We start from the raw sequence: 17,448 nt of genomic DNA, 5'->3' as shown, positions 1-17,448 counted from the left end.
TACAACATACTATGTATTAGCTTTTTGGTACTTTCGATAGCTACCAGGCATGTATTCATGGCCTCTCACAAACTATACATTGCTCTGGAAGTGACTGAATTGGTTCAGCTTTTTAGTTCCTGGGACAGACTGACAGCTCAGTGCAAAATGCTAGCTTACCTCTTCTCTGAGCTGGATGAATGAGCTGTTCTCATAGTGGGGAAGGAGGAGCTGCTGGCAACACCAGCCTCCTCCTGTGGGGGCTGGTCCCTCATCTGTCCACCTCCTGACTTGTCTCCGTTTATTCCTGCCTAGGAGATCACAGTAACTGCTCATCAGGTCTTGGCTTTTCTGAGGCACCCAGATATTGACTTTACCTTAGGCTCCTCTTGCCTTAACTAGATTTGAGCCACTTTTACATTCAATAATTGATCTTAGTTTATTTCATTTTAATTGTAATGCAGGTTTCTCTCCCCTTCCCATACCTCCCACATGAATTACCCTGGTTAATTAAGAATTGACTGTAATTCCTTCAGTATGTAATGATTTATTTTCCATGCTGTAGCTCTTCTTCCCACAGTGGATTTCTCCCTTCTAAACTTTTTCCTTCTGTTGAGTGTGAAGTTGCTTACAAGGATGGTGGATGCTGCTTGTTTGAGGTATAGACATTATGAATTGTTAGGGGAGACATTTATAAAGAGCCTTTGAAGTTAGGTGTGTAGCTGTGGGTTCTTCCAGAAGATGTCCTAGATCAGGACCATCGTGATTGTACACCTAGATTTTTCCAAGTTTAGCATGTTTTCTCATCCTTAGAAGTTTAAGGAGGAGCTGTCGAGAGCAGCCAATTTTCATATACCAACTAAACTAACTAACCAACCAACTGAAAACCTAAAGAGAATGTACATATCTTCCAGTTTGGGGACAGGACAGATTCTTGCTGCCCAGGAGATGCACAGGGAAGCTGCTTTTCCCTTGGCTTTACCTGTAGGTTTATCCGTAATGCTGTCTAAGGTGGGTCACCTTTGCAGGGGTGTCAGTGGTGTGCAGGCAGTTTATGAATAGTCTGCCAGCAGTGGCCTTGCCCCCAGTCGAATCTTGGTCTGGTTGGAGATGGTCCTTCTCTGACTGTCACTGTGAGAATATGACTCTTTCACCAGAGAATGCCAGAGCATTCTCTCGCAGGCACCGGTCTTATTAATCTACTGGAGTGCTTTATACTTATTCCAGGAATGGCTAATTTTCTCTTTGAACTGACTGGTACAGCCCTTAGTAGGTGATGTTCTTTCTGTCTCCAGCAACGGGCCAGACATAGTCTTAAAATTCTAATCTTGGCTTGATGTCTTATTTTCCTTAGTCTAGATTTTCTTGCTTGTTCGCTTTGAGCTTGAGTTTGCCTTGCTTATTTCTGGGAAATCATCTTAATTGCACTTGGTACAAGCAGCAGTATTAAGGAATACATTATGTTTTCACTGGAATTAGAATATGGGGACCTCACCACTTTTACACATGAGGGCAAGACTATCCAATCTGAAGCTCACGTTCTAGTAAATGTACAAGTGTTCATGTTCCTGTGAAGGGCAGAGGTCAACCTCAGGTGTTGTTCCTTAGGGGATATCCACCATGTCTTTATTGAGACAGAGTCTCTCATCGGCTCCAGAGTTGCTAAGTAGGCTAAGATGGCTTGCCAGTAAGTCCCAGGAATCTCCCTATCTTTGCCTTCCCTGTGCTGGACTCATCAGTGCATGCCAGCATGCCTAGCTTTTTTATATGGGGATTGGCGGTGCAATTTACTTCTCACACTTGTGTGCATGCCTTTACTGACTCCCCAGCCATGTACCTAATTTTGTCCATGTTGTTTGCATATTCTTTTATTCTTTAAAAATGACTTGTTATCCAAGTTGTATGAGCTCCTGGATTCCCCTAAAGTGGTAACTGACTCTAGTCTAGTGACAGGAAGACTTTCAATGATGTCAGGAAGCATGGAACATGTAGACATGGAGGAGAAATTCCTGGTGCCTGGCCAGGCAGTTCTGTCTTTCAGAGACTGTCACTGAGGCTTGCTTGACTCTCCAGCTCCATGGCTTAGTCTCCAGATGTCAGAGTCAGACAGTGAGCCAGTGAGTATGCAGCTTCACATGTACCTTCATGTGACAGGGACAGCAATTCCACTGAGTGTTTGGTGCCTGACTATCTCACTTATTATCCCTCAAATGTGCATATATAAACAGACTTTAGAACCACTTTTTGAAAGAATTAGTTGAATTTGAAATGAGTTGTGTATTTAATGCTATCCCATACTAGGGTCCTTTCAAGTTTTACCATTTGATGACTCTATGTGGCAGTCTATGCACACATGACCAAAATAATTTGTGCCAAACAGTCTAGCATTCTCAGTGAGTGTTCATGGATTTTGCAGAGAAAGGGAGAAGCAGAAGCAGTGTTTGTAAACACATCTTTTGGTCATAGCTTGTCTGTTGTCATTTGAAGGATGTGACTCAAGGCAGAAACCTGGTATGTTTTTAAATTGTGTGTCATGAGATGGAAAAGAGTTATGGATGATGATTATCTATGGACCCCTCTTTCTTAAGCAATTTGTAACCTTAAAAGCTTCTTTTTGTTTTGGGATTTGTTCAGATCAAAATTGAGCCTGGTATAAGAACGAAGTCTTGTTACCCCTTTACATATTGAGGTATGCATTACACTGTTTTTATTAATTGTCTTATGTTAATTTCATTTCCTCTTCCTCGGAACAGCAATAACACACACAAAAGCCATTGCCAGAACACTGTCAAAAGAACAACACATGCTGAATGGTGCTGGGGAACTGTGGGAGAGGCTCCAGCAAAAGCAGCAGAAGGCCTTTTACCTCAGGTGTATTTTGTTCCCTGGAATGTTCTCGGACATGATTTCCTGCCTCCTGTGACAAACATTTGCATTCAACGTATAAAACACGTTTATACTTGTTGAGTGTCAGAACATAGCCATAGAACCCAATCTGGTCAGTGTAACCTGAACCTGGATATGGCCTTACCTTTGTGCTTCCCTAGATATTGTTTATAGCATGTGCCAGGCAATTGTGTTAAAACTGATCTGTCTGAAAAAGTTTTGGGAAAGGGCTTTCCTGTTAATATTTACTATGTATTCATTGACGTCTACTTACATGTTTTTCTGATCATTCCTTTTTGAACTCAAAAAACCTTCCTTAGATCATTGCTTTCTTTGTCTCGTTCATGTGTAAAAGTCTACAGAAGCTGAAGTAAGGTTGTCTACAGCGTTAGACTGTAGCCCTTCCCGTTCTTTCAGGTCCCCAGATCTTAGGTCCAGCAGACAAGATCTGCTCAGGTGGGCTGAAAAGTCAACAAGCCCATGCTGTAACAATCTATCAGAGCCAGCAGAATGGGCAGGGGCTATTAAACAAATGAGGCTGCTTCCTCCATAGTTGCATCATCAAGCCTGTGGGTGGAGCCAAATCTTTTCCTGAAGCCAGAGCAGGTTCAGATGTGGTGGCCATTTCCCTTGTCACCATGACATAAAAGAAAGTGAGGTGCCCTATGATGGATCATGTTGGCAATCTTCCAAGTATAGGATAGTTAGTGTGCTCATACCTTGATGGAAAGTGGCCCTTACCCCCTGCTGATCCCTGGGTAGATAATGTGGCCACAGATTTTCTGACCTAGGCTGCCTGGGACAGACATCCTCTCCGCACTTTTCGCTGAAGCCATGTTTTCTAATTGCTATGATTTATGTTCTGTTCTTGGATCCTGCTTTGCCATGGAGTAGCACCATCCCCTTCTCACCTTTCACTCTTTTCCTCATCTTTCTTCTTGTGTTTGCTGTTGTTTGAGACTCTCCTCATGGGACTCACTACCTCTAACCTGATTCCCTTTGGGTTTATCATCTGCACAGTCCTGGGTAACTGAGCTCCCATGGGTGACCATTAGCAGGCTGGTTTCCGTCACAGTAATTGTATCCCCCAGCAGCAAGCAGCTGAGTGGGCCTCAGTATGTACGGCACACGGCTTTATGTCTTTGAACACCAGTGTTGAACTTCCTTCCCTATCCAGGGCTCCTGCCATGCAGGTCTCTTCTGATCATTCTAAAGAGATGGCTTATGGGTCTCCTCTTCTTAGACTTTTTCACTTAGCTTATCAAACCACCTACTTCATTACAGGCACATCAGATGTGTTCTCTTCATGCGCCATCTGCAGTTCTACTGCGGGTTTGTGTTTTCATTTTCATTTTGGTAATAACTTTATTGAGATATAATTCACATACCAACAGTTTACTCACTTAAAGATTAAAATTCAGTGGCTTTTAGCATACGCACAGAGTTACACAACCATCAAAATGGTCATTCTATAACAGTCCCATCATCCACAGTCCCAAACTGGAAACCAGCCAAATGTCCATTAGCTAAAGAATGAGTAAATCAAAGGCAGTTTATCCACAAAGCTGAGTATTATTTGGTCATAAAAAGGAAATAAATGTTAATTCATGCTACAATGTAGTAGAATCTCAAAATCTCTGTGCTACTTGAGCAAAAGAAGCCAGTCCACACATTATTCTATGAGTATTGATTTCTATTTCTATGTCCTCTTTGGATTATAGAAACCCAAATGCGAGGGAAGATCTAGTGCCTTTTGTAGCCCAAGATAGTGTTCAGTGTGTAGTAGGAATTAAGCTAATATTTGCTGAAAAGATAAAACAACTAAATCCTAGAGACCTAACCATAGACAGTGGAAATAAATCCATGTACTGACATATCATGTTGCACCCCATGAATATGGATAATTATTAGATGTTAATAAAATTTTTAGCGAATGAGGATGAGGGATGGTTTGGCTTGCTCAATTGCACTTTTCTTTTTGAAGTCACACTCATTCACATCATCTGTCCATACCAGGTGCCTGATGTGTTTAAGTTACGGTCCCTAAGACCATGGGAGGAAAGAATGGTATAATGACTATTCTCATCTGTACCCCCCTTTCCAAGTGCAATGAGGGAGATCATTAAAAATCCCCACACCAACTACGGCCACATCATCCTGAATATGCCCAATCTCTTTTGATCCATGAAGATAAGCAGGGTCATGCCTCCTTAAGTCCATAGGTGGGAGAAGTCCACACACCTCTGCTTTGATGCATTTGTATTTTCCTAGGCATGAGACCATAGTTACCACATGAGAAACACCATGCCAGTAAATGCACCTATTTAACCAAGTACTCACAATTAGGTCACAGAAATTACTTTTGTTGCTAAAGTCCAGGGAAGCATCTTCCTACGTTTTATATCACTTACTAAGGACAGTGAAAGCAAAGGTATTTGGAGTGCTCAGGAGCCATGTTTACATGGGGAGTGAGCATATTTTCTGGGCGAAGAAAAAATGCAAAGAAGACTGCTGGGATGTTTTAAGGTGAGAATACACTTTCCCTTTCTACCCTGTTCCCTTACATGACATCCAGTGGTGCCCACTGCCCCCTCCTTAGACAGTGTTGATGGCTGCAGCCAAGATGTCTCCAGTACTATCTGATAGGCAGATTCATGAATCATACCATTTTGGTGGCTAGAAGAAGACTTACCAAATGAATTAACCACTAAGGAAAAGACAGGGGTTTCCACAAGTTGTGCAGTCTTTCATGGAAACATGGATAGATGAGGGGCTATGGATTGGTTCAGGGATAGAGAAAGCATTACATGCCTGTCATAGCACTTGTGAGAGAATGAAATTTCTTCTCAAGGTGCCCAAATCACCACTTCATGAATTACTTACTTATTTATTTATTTATTTATTTATTTATTTATTTATTTATTTATTCATTCATTCATTCATTGAGACAGGCTTTCTCTGAGTAGTTTTGGTGCCTGTCCTGGATCTCATTCTGTAGGCCAGGCTGGCCTCGAACTCACAGAGATCCACCTGGCTCTGCCTCCCGAGTGCTGGGATTAAAGGTGTGTGCCACCACCACCTAGTTCAATTGCTTATTTTTGTTAATGGGTGAAGTCATTGAAATTTTACAAGATGAGCTAACAGTCCATGGGGAGAAACAAACAAAGCCATGGCTATCCATGGCAGGGAGCAGGGTGGGGAACAGCCCATGATGGAGCCAAGTTCCATCAGGTCAGGGGAGAGGTACATGAGCTGCAGGGAAGACTCTTAATTTCCTTTCCAGTTCCTTTAGAAAACACCTTGATAAGGGGGATAAAGGTTGATTGCAGCTCACAGTTTCACATTACAGTTCATCATAGTGGGGTCATATCACATTCATAATCAGGAACAGAGCAATGAAATTGCTGACACTTAGTTCACCTTCTCCTCTTTAGTAGAGTCCAGGATCTCCCAAACCCAGACAGTGATGTCCACTTCTAGGGTGGGTGTTCCTACATCAATTGAAGCAATCAAGACACTCCCTACAGACATGCCCAGCAACCAACCTGTAGTTGGAGTTTTCCTGTGTCCTGCCGGGTCCTCTGTGGTCCAGACAAATCTCTCTCACCTGTGTTCTCACAGCCACTCAGACCCAAGTAAACACACAGAGGCTTATATTGTTTACAAACTGTGTGGCCTAATGGCTCAGGCTTCTCGTTAGTTAGCTCTTATATCTTAAATTAACCTATTTTTATTAACCCATGTTTTGCCACATGTTCTGTGGCGTACCAGTCTGCTGGCATGTTGTTCCTCTGGCAGCGCCTGGCGTCTCTCCACTCTCCTTTCTTCCCTCACTACCTCTCCTGGATTTTCCCACCTGGCTCCAACCTGCCCTGCCATAGGCCAATGCAGCTTTGTTTATCAACCCATCAGATCAACATATATTCACAGCATACAGAAAGAGATCCCACAGTACCAACCTGATTGAGACAATCCTTCATTGACACCCTCTACCCAGGTAATTCTAGATTATGTCAAGTTGACAGGTAAAACTAGTCAATACAACTGCAGAGGAGATGGCAGAGGTGGAGCTTTTCTTTTAGAGCTAGGGAGTGGGAACTTCATGCTCAAGGACCCTGCTGTAAGTCAGTGGGCCACATTTACAAGACACAAGCCCAGGAGTGAGGGGGTTCCCAAAACTGGAACTCAGGAAGCTGGTACAATGCACGAGTGGTGTGCAGGTGTCTTGTTATGTCTGTATCTTGTGATAAGTCAGTATGGTGTTGTGACAGCTCTTACAGTCTCCTGTTTGGGTGAAGGAAGAAGATCGTGCTGGATTCTAGGGGTCTTTGAAGAATCTTAGCAGAGTCTTTAAATATGCTGACAGTTCCTGCCCTAGTACAAGGGCTGCAGCCCAGGAGAAGAAAAAGAGTGAGTAGGAAGTGCATGGTGGAGGGATATGTAGAGGGCCTAGGTGTGTTCTTGTTCAGCAACACCTCCTGACATTATAGGAAGTTGTAAAGGCTGAGATCGACATCTATGGCAGTCTCTAAATCCCTAAAGCATTCTACTGCAATGATAAAAATCTCTGACCTTCAAAGACAAAGGGGATGTGGACCAGGTTTTCTTCCCTATGTCTTAAAGTCAGTACCTGAGCAGATGGCCACTCTGCCACTGTAGGTAGCAGGTCTGCTTGCTTCTGAAACAAACAAGTAACAGTAGATGCCTGTTCATCCTGTTCATATTAACATCCTGGGGTCCCAGGTATTGGGGTAATATGGATGAGCAACTCAAAGAAAAAAAGAAATATGAGAAAGAGTAATGTTAAAGAGAAACACAAAATCCAACAGAGTGACTCCCTCTAAGGAAGCAGCGTTTAAAAAGACAGTTGAAATCTGTGTTTTACAATGGCCACTTAACAGCATCCAGATGTCTCCAGATGCCTCACATGAAGATGATAGCGACATCTCAGTGGGAAGTGTGTGTTCTCAGTGGAGATCAGCTTTGTGTCTGGTGTCTCATCCTCTCTGTGGTACTATGTACAGGCAGTCAACCTTTCTCTTATTAGGGTCAGGCTTTTTCACTGAGAGGAAATGGCCATGTTCCAGAAGCTGGTTTCTTTTGGTTAGGTAGTGACTACCCAAACCACTCACTATATGATGAAATATGAGGCACTAAAAGCAGTTCTTAAGAGGATCCATCATAGCTATGTTTATGGGCAGCCATTTGTAGGCCAGGAGGAGAGGCACACATGCATCCCAGCACAGGGCGAATGACTTAAGCAGAGGCCCTCTGGGAATTTCATAGGAATAAAACGCATGGTTAAAGTGTCCTCCACAGGAGATTGTGGAATTATGAACCATAATAGCGCAAGGAGCTTGAGCCGAGCCAAAGGAAGCAAATGAAGGCCCCGAAGTCTCCCGAAAATCAGTGTTTTCTACCTTATCCATTGCCCGCTGAGAAGGCTTGAAAGCATTAACAGCTTCAGGAGGGCTGGGGAAGACATGTGACCACAGACACACAGACACTGTCTTCCCTTCATTTGTTAGCTTTTTGTGTGACCACAGGTGACACAAACAAATCACATTTGGTTGTAGGCTATAACAAACAACCTGCAGATCTGAAGAATAAAAGCATGGGATTATTGGAAATGGCCAGCTGTCTTAACATTTTCCCATGAATCATTAGTACTAAGTATTTACTATATTGCCAGGGAGGACACTTGAATATTCTTAAAAATGAGTAAGACCCCAGAGTGAAGTGTCAACATAATAGGATTCTTCTTACCTGGGGGACTGTGAAAATTCCCCAGTAATCCATACTGTTAGCAGTTTCCCATGTGCCCAGTAGTAGTGAATCTGGTATTGTTCTCTCTCTCTCTCTGTCTCTCTGTCTCTCTCTGTCTCTGTCTCTCTCTGTGTGATGTGTGTGTGTGTGTTGCATGTGTGTGTGCATGCATACATGCTTGTTTGTTTTTGAATATTCTTTTTCTTAGTTGCAAGTAACCATCTTGACTCAAATATTAACATAGAATCACCTTCTTTCTCAATGAACACAGCAGAGACTCCCACGATTTACAACGCTTTAGAATCAAGGGTTTTCAGCACATGCGGCCTTCTAAAGTTGATGAACATTAAAAAAAACAACAACAAAGTACATGTATATGCAGTAAAATGTATAAGAAGGAAAGTTGAGAATAAAACAGTGTGTAGGATGCTAGGAGCAGGTGCAAGCACAGGTGGGAACGATATGAGATGAAGGCTTTACCAGTGACAGCTTTTATTTTGAGCAGTAGGTTTATAACTCACTGGTACATTATTAACAATAAAATTAGCTACATGCATAATGAACACATACTTACATTTGTATATCCATGTCTATGTCTATATCTATATCTATATCTATGTCTATATCTATATCTATATCTATATCTATATCTATATCTATATCTATATCTATACATATGTCACATGTGGACCAAATACAATACTGATTAGGGTGTGATTATTCAGGGATTATGACTAACAGAATAAATACAGCAAAGTCCAAAAGAAAAAATGAACCCCATAGGAAATGAACATTGTTTCAAGGTGTCTGAGGATTTGGGAACCCTTGCCTCCAGCTTACTGGACAGCTCTGCCCATGTTGGCTTCTCTAGAGACAGAAATGAAACTCGAGAGGCCCACCACTCTTCCTGCTCCTGCGTTTACAATTAAGGCCTCCTCCAGAGACAATATGCAAATACAGAAATAGTACAACAAACCACCTTTATATGTATATTTAATGTATCAGTAAAAAAAATTTAAATGTTAGAGGCTATTTTCCTGGATTGGAGAGATGGCTCATTAGTTGTGAACAAGTACTCCGCTTGCAGAGGACTGGGTTCAGTTCCCAGCTCCATCTGTAATCCAAAATCCAAGAATCTGATGGTTATTTGGTATTGTATGCGTGTGTGTGAGAGCACACACACACACACACACACACACACACACACACACACACACACGTTTAAAAAATGTTTAAGAAAAGTCCTTTCCCCTACAAAAGGCATTTCAGAATAGATAAAGCCTGATGATGAAACCATATTGTATTTAAGACAGCCACAGAAAGAAACACTGTCATAAAACAGATAATAAATAAAAGCATTTATTAAAAAAAAACTCAGTGTCATTCTTTCATGGAATTTAACATTGAAATTATCAATTTTCCTTTTCGGGAGAAGGAAAGCAGGCAGAAACGGTAGAAATGCCATCTCTTCACTGCCCCAATGCTGTGTTCCACACTTAAACGCTCCCAAGAGCGGTTTTCAGCAGATCTCCACGTCCTGGTAAAGAGAACAAAAAGTGACCATTGCCTGGACTTCGGTCTAAGCTGCTGTACTGACTTGTTTCCCTGCCATTAATTTAATAAGTGACATTGTAAGATCTGTGGCATGGGGTGCTTCAGCTTTGATGTGCTATTTCAGGGTCGTCTTTATCTTTCCCTGCACGTGGGAGTTTTCTCACTCCAGTTCTCCTCTGGTTAATGAGGCTGGGCTGGGTCTCAAGCTTTTCTCTCAGCACTGTAACGTCTCTGTCTCCCCTCTCCCCTTCCTCACGTGGTCTGCCTGCCTGTCTGTCACCAGGCTCTCTTCCCATCCTATTTCTGGTTTCATTTTCTCCACAAAGACATTCACTAAGCATTCCTGTTTTGGTTCACAGTGTCGTGTTTGTAACATGGGACACCAGGGTTTTAAATCACAGAATTTTAAGGATAGTGATCATGTTGTATATGATTTGTTTCAGAAGAAAAATGTTTTCAATGCCTGCTGTTTGTGACCTTACTTTCAGAGTCTTGGATCCCCAAGAGGGGCATCAAAGGTCCACCCAATGTAATCATTTATGATTTTTCAGAGACTCAGTCCTCTGTCCGTCTGTTTGTCTCTGTGGGTGTGGGCGGGGGAAGCAGTCATTGCCTGAAGCTCACTGGTTGGTCAGATTGTCTGGCAACAAGCTCCTTTGGCGTTAAAAGTGTGTGCCACCACACTTTTTTTTTATGTAGGTCCTGGGAATCCAAACTCAGGTCCTTATACTTGTGAGACACACACACTTTACTGACTGAGCCATCTTTCCAGCTCTGTGGAAGTCAAGCTTAAAAATGGCTCGATGCAGGACACATGACAGGGTATAGCTAACTGCCATGTAGGTCTTTTGTGTGCTCTCACAATCAGTGTGAGTTCATATTGCAACTGTCCTGTTGTATCCAAGAAACACTTTCTGGCTTTTTCATTTTTTTTCCTGCTCCTTCTTCCTCAAAGATCCCTTTTTCCTTAGGGAGAATAGTGTGACATTCAGGTCCCCTGTAAAGCCAAGAGCTTCTAGTCTCTTACTCTGCATGGGGGTCTCTGCGCTAATCCCCACTACTGTAAGAAGGTTCTCTGAGGAAGGTTGTGAGATCCATTGATTTATGGGTAGAGTCACAAAGCTACCATGCATTGCCTTATTTTATCTCCGGAATTTGAGAATAGTGTGTAAGGATGTTGAAACTCTACCCCAGATGTTTTGACAACTGTTGTGTGTAAATGAATTTAATGTTTACTACAGTTGATTTTGTATATATAATCCTCTCATTTGTGATGTAGTCTTTTATCTGGCCTTAACCTATGTGGGTGCCATTTACAGTTATATTTACTGCAGGTGTTTGAAATTGGAAAATGATGGAGTCACACATGATGGGAGTTTATTTTTCACATAAAAGAGGTCTTCAGCGATGACGGGAGTCAGGAGTGGGAAGTTCTGGGGATAGGGAGTGAGAAGGTGGCTTTACCCAGGGTTCTCGGAACTGGTCTCTTTGGAAGAAGCATGGGCACATAGCAGACCCTCTGCCCTCTTTCCTAGAAGCCACACAGTGCCCCTTTGCTCTTGTCTCTTGGCTAGAACTTGGTTACCCTGGCCACAGATGGATAGGAAAGAGGCAGGGCTTGGGGGATATTGTTGCTCTGAATCTGCACAGCTGACTAATATTTTATTTGAACTTGTGGTTTCATCTCTAAGGAAGAAAGGGGGAATTTTATTGGGGCAGGCTCTGTGCCATCTTCAAATTAAATTCTAGGAAAGCTAAATATCCCTACCCTTTGGAATTATGCAAATGTATCTCTTTCCTCCTTCCTTCCTCTTCTTCCTTCACCCTCCCTCCCTCCCTCCCTCCCTCCCTCCCTCCCTCCCTCCCTTCCTTCCTTCCTTACAAATGAACACTGACATAAAATGGACAGGACTCCTGGAAAGCCAGATATGTTATTACTATGCTATAAATATATCTTTATTCTCCTGTGGAATTTGATCCTGTGGCGATAGAGAGGTTGAGATTTTCCTTTGAGTAGCTGGTGATTTGTTGTTATGTCAAGACGCACAAGCCTGTTTCTTTCTCATTGAACTAAGCACTGAATCCATTATTAATTCTACTATGAGTCATAGGTAACTTTTAATGTGCATGTTGATTTCTGAAAACTTTGAATATGTTGCAATTGGATATTTTATAATTTTTGTCTTATTTTCCATTTTAGAAACAATTTTGGATATGCTGGGCATCTGTGACATGTCCTTCAGATAATTCATTCCCATGCTTATTTCATCCAGTTGCTTTTCTGCATGTTTTGTGCCTAAGGCAGTTTTGGGTGTTAACATCATTTAGTTAATTTTCAAAGTATCAGTCATACCCTCTTCCAAATATGGTTCAGATTTTGTAACAAGTTTTGTTTTTCTCCTTAATTTCCTTTGTCAGCTCTGACAGCTTGTTCAATATTATTTTAAGTCCTCATCTGTAGTGGGTAGCCATCCCAGCATTGGCCTGGAAGTTCCAACCCCCACTGAGGCTTTGGTAATGGTCACGCCCACAAGGCGGGGCAGAGGAGGAAGCGGAAGACGAAGGATGGGGAAGTACTCACTCTCTTGGTTCCCGGACTCTGGACGCTGGAGGTAGACCGAGCAGGGTTCTCCAGAGAACAACGCCGGATTGTGCTATACCCTTGCCAGACCCTGTAACCTACCCCCTCATTTGTAAGTACCCCACAAAATAAACCTCCCTTTTAACTACGTGGAGTGGCCTTAATAATTTCACCAATACTCATCTCTTTCAGTTTGTTGGTGGGAATAATCTCCCATTTGCAGGAATGCCACAGGCTCATGAAAGGAGTTACTTCTGAACCACTTGACAGTGATGCAGCAGCTTGGGGTGTGTCTCCCTCACAAGCACAGCGTTTTCCTGCCTGGCACCAACACTCCATCAATATCAAGGAACCAATAGTGTAATGCTAGACTCTCACCTTCAAGGGCCAAACATTCAGATTTCACCAGTGACCACAATAATGGCCCATTATGTTCCAGAACCAAGATCCACTCCTGTCTTCCATGTCGAACTTGGTTGATCTATGTAGATCCTTGCCTTCTGGCTGGAAGTCTTCCTGGATCTTTTCTTGATGGCCAGGCCCTTGAATCATGTAGCATACAGCTAATTATCTTGTAGAACATTCTCAGTCTGCATTTGTCTGACAGATTCCGGCTTTGAAGTTTGGGCAAGAGCATCACCAAAGTGACAGTGTGTCCTTGTCACACACCACCCCGCAATGGCAGATAGCAGTTTGCCCCACTGCGAAGGTTAATCTCGAGCACCCGACTAAATAGATGCTCCCTGTGGCTGTACTGTAGAGTTACTACTAATCGGGGGCAGGGTTGCCAGACTCCCAAGTGGCATTTCCATTCAGCTTTCCCCCACAAGATTTGGCAGCACTCACTGTCTCCTGGACTCATTGTTACAATGATTTATGGATTGCTTTCCAGAGATGGAGGAAGAAACACTGTTCTTGCTTCATTTGCTCATGTCAGCAGACGCTCGTGGATAAATATATTACACAGTTATTATCATTTTCCTTCCCCAAATTTCAGGCTTGGCTGGTGGGGCCTTCAAGTTAGTTGCTGTTTCATTGTGCCATGGCCTCGTCATTACTTTGGGCATTTCCTCGCTCTCTTGGACAAGAAGGTGTCTCAGTTCTTGTTTTGCAGTTATTACCAACAGGAGATAGTGGGCCAGAAAACAAAAGCTGAGTGTATGGAAAATTGAATAAAGACCCCAATATAGTTAAACTGTTAGTACTCGAAGTGTGTGTGTGTGTGTGTGTGTGTGTGTGTGTGTGTGTGTGAGAGAGAGAGAGAGAGAGAGAGAGAGAGACTTTTAACTTATCTCTGTTTAAACATTTATGCTCATAAAGCTACAGATTTTGTTAATTTATTTTTATTTATTCATTTTGAGACAGTTCAGTATCTCCTGGAGGTCAAAACAATCCTGTCTTGCCACCCAAGAGTTGGAATTACAGCATATTCCACCCAGGCCTTACACATCTTTATTTAATAATAGCTGCCCTGTGGGTACAGCACGGTCACCTCTATTTCTCAGAAAAGATGACAGTCGCTGGATAGTGGACGAACTAGGACCAAATGACAGTATTCCCAACTCCAAAGCTTTCCATGCTTCTACTTTGCCCAAGTGTAAATCCAAGAGAGTTTGGAGCTATAGCCATATCCTCATCTTCTAGGACCCAAGGGCAGAAAGGGGCAGAAGGGACCAAGGAGGGTCTCTGAGTTTCTCTGAAATCACTGAGGGCAGCAGAAGGCAGAGCCATCTGGTCAAGGACTGGCTGTCTCCTGAAGCTGTCACCAGGGGGCGCAGGTAGGCCGCTGCTGGGAGTCTGGAAGCCACAGGGATGCCCTGAAGCTGCCCTTCCACCTGACTGCAGCATCTGATCTGCTGCAGTAACAGCCTTGCAGAGGGACACACAGGACCAGAGTGCTGCCAAGGCAATAGCACGCTAGGGTCCTTCTACTGTGCAGAGGGCATCCCAGCAAAGGGAGAGGCTAGTGGGCTTTCTCAAGACTGTTGGTGGGAAATGACAAGTCTTCAGTGTCTGAGGTTCCCAAAGTGTCCATCCTCACAGTGACCCTAAACCCAAGGACACTCTAGAAAGGAGAGGTATACAGGACAAAGCAGAGGGCTTTCTCTCATTTGCAAGCTCACAACCACTGAAAGTATGAAGGTCACATGGCAAAGCTTGGACCAGAGTGTGGGCTCTTAAGGATGCTCACACTGGCCCTCATTAATGGAAGCAGATGTTTCAGAAACTTTCGTTTTCACCTGAGAAGTAGAACTAGATGAAAAAACCAAAGCTCAGAACACTGGTCCTCTCTGAGGGAAGGAGCCGGGGTGTGCAATGCTGAGTTACACTGGTGGGGACGTAGCAGTGAGCAGCAGTCCTCTGGTGACACAGAGGGGAAACTGAGGTCTACAGAGGGGGTTTCCATGCCACAACATCTCTCACACTTGACTGCTTAGTCCAGAGTACTGACCTTGGCCTGTGCCAGAGCACGCCATGGTACTGGCCTTGGGCATTGCTCACCCTCCACGGTCCTCTGCCTTCTTTTGGAGATCAATCATGGAAGCTGGACGAGGCATCTGACCATCAGTGCCTTCCACTAGGTTATTTAACTGGGATTCACTGACAATGTATGTAAAGAGATGTCTTTAAAAATGAAACTGGAGGCTGGGACCCTTGAGGCATTACCCTTAGTTATCGATAGCTGCTGGCTGCTGGGAAGAATAGTCATTTTTGTCCTGGGATGTGGCCACTGGTAGATTGCCATGATCGAATGGCTGGACCCCAACAGGCATGAGCATGTCAGTAGCACTAGTGGACTCAGTGGGTTATAAGAAAAAGACGTGAAGGTGAGAGGAAGGTTTATTGGGGAGGTTGAGGTGAGATGGACGCAGGAATGGGAGTATGTATAGTCAAGATACATTGTGAATGTGCATGAAATGGTCCAAGAATAAAGACAAGTACTCTTTAAAATGAAGCTGCAGGGAAATAGAACACAAGTCAGGGTCAAGCAGATACTGGAGACCACAGGGAGTCATGGCTGAACCCTACCTGGAGGAAGGCTACCCAAGTGTGGGTGCTAAGGAATACTTCTTTTAGTCTGAAAATCAGACTCTTAGAGCGGGGCAGGTGACAGCAGTGGCCCTGTCACTAGCACCATTGCTGATGCCCACTCCTATGACAGCTGTGTGTAAGGCAGACGGCGGTGCTGGCTGAGCATAGAACTGATTGCTGACGCAGCCCCTTTTACTGGAATCTTCCGGAAGGGTCAGAGTGCCCTCAGCCCAGTTCTGTAAGGCCTCTTCACAAGTGAAAGAAATGTCCACTCCAGAGGGTAAGGGGTAGCCTGAGCATCTCTGTGCTACATGTCCCACAAAGAAAAGGAGTAGTATAGACTTCAGTGATTGTATGGGCTCCCGGGGAGGCCTAGGGAGTGCCCAGTGAGAAGGCATTGCTGGAGCACCCAGATGGCTCCTCTATCCTCAATGGTTTCCAGCTCCCTCATTGTATAATATGACTTCTGTGGCTCCTGGGGACCGTCCTGTCATTCATAATGGCTGAACTTCCACTTGCATTAAGACAGTGAGAGAAGAACAGTTTAACAGTTATGAAAAGGAAGTGAACCTTTATTATTGTTTTCACTCGATGGAATCCAGCTCCCATCTTCACTGACTCTTGGCGACCCGTTTCAGATGGCTGCCTGCTTGCCTGGTCCACCAGTCCCCCAGTTCTCCACTGCCAGGGCTACATCCTCCTTTTCTGAAGCACAGGTTGGAATACACTGTAGGATGAATTCAGTTCCTTTGTCAGCTAATTAATTCTTAAAATAGACCCACTAGCTCTCATTTTCAGGAAAGTAATTACTTGTTGGAGTAACGCACCTATTTCTAATTCTGTGGCTTATTATTTTAGCTTATTGTGGGGAAAAAAAATCACATCTAGGGCAAGACAGATTCATAAGAGGGAAGCAGAAACACCATTGCAGGCTAGGAGGCCAGCACTACAGAAGCCTAAGAAGGCCATAGGGAGCAGGCCCTCCCCCTGGTGCAAGGAGGTGACAGTGAGCAGGGCCCTAGCAGAGGGAGCATTTCCCTTGCCAGGAACAATTCTGGCTTCCCAAAGAAACCACATCTCTGCAGCCTAGGTCTGCATTTAAACCAACAGCTGAGATGTACCAGCCAGTGACAATTGTAGATTACTGTCCACACCCTTCAGTTTAAGCCTGTCTTCTTGAAATGGTGCAAAATCAAGGGTCCTTAAAGAGAGTTTTACAGCCCAAGAGCCCAAGGTCCAGGGAGGTTAAGTGGTCAAAGCTCCAGGATGGTTGCGTTTCCTGGGCAGGCTGATTGCACATGGGCCTGATTTATATTTTTGTCCTTCATGGCTTACCTCACTGTGGTCTCTGGACTGCAGAATTCTGAGATGTGAAAGAGGTAGCAGAGCTGAACTGCAGCTTGATATAGATATATTAACACATCCCACATATTTATGATATATATACTCACATATACTTGATATATATATTCCACATATATTACATATCCATATATGCATGATGTATATAAACTTCACATATATGTGGTTTATACACACATATATGATGTACATAATTTACATGCTATATATTATGCATGTCCACACATACATCAAATATCCATACATACAATTTATATAAACATAAGCATATATACATATATTAGAAA

General features: G+C 43.4%; 1 long non-coding RNA gene across 1 annotated transcript in view; it reads left to right on the top strand.

Annotated features, from left to right (window-relative positions):
• Positions 1-12,633, top strand: part of LOC118597702 — a 50,255-nt gene extending 37,622 nt beyond the window's left edge. The window contains exon 3 of the long non-coding RNA XR_004946887.1: positions 12,604-12,633. This is a non-coding gene — a long non-coding RNA (uncharacterized LOC118597702). The remainder of the gene's footprint in view (positions 1-12,603) is intronic.
• Positions 12,634-17,448: the final 4,815 nt, after the last annotated feature.

Source organism: Onychomys torridus, chromosome 17, assembly GCF_903995425.1.
Source record: "Onychomys torridus chromosome 17, mOncTor1.1, whole genome shotgun sequence".
Taxonomy (NCBI): Eukaryota; Metazoa; Chordata; class Mammalia; order Rodentia; family Cricetidae; genus Onychomys; species Onychomys torridus.
This window is presented reverse-complemented; position numbering and strand designations above follow the sequence as displayed.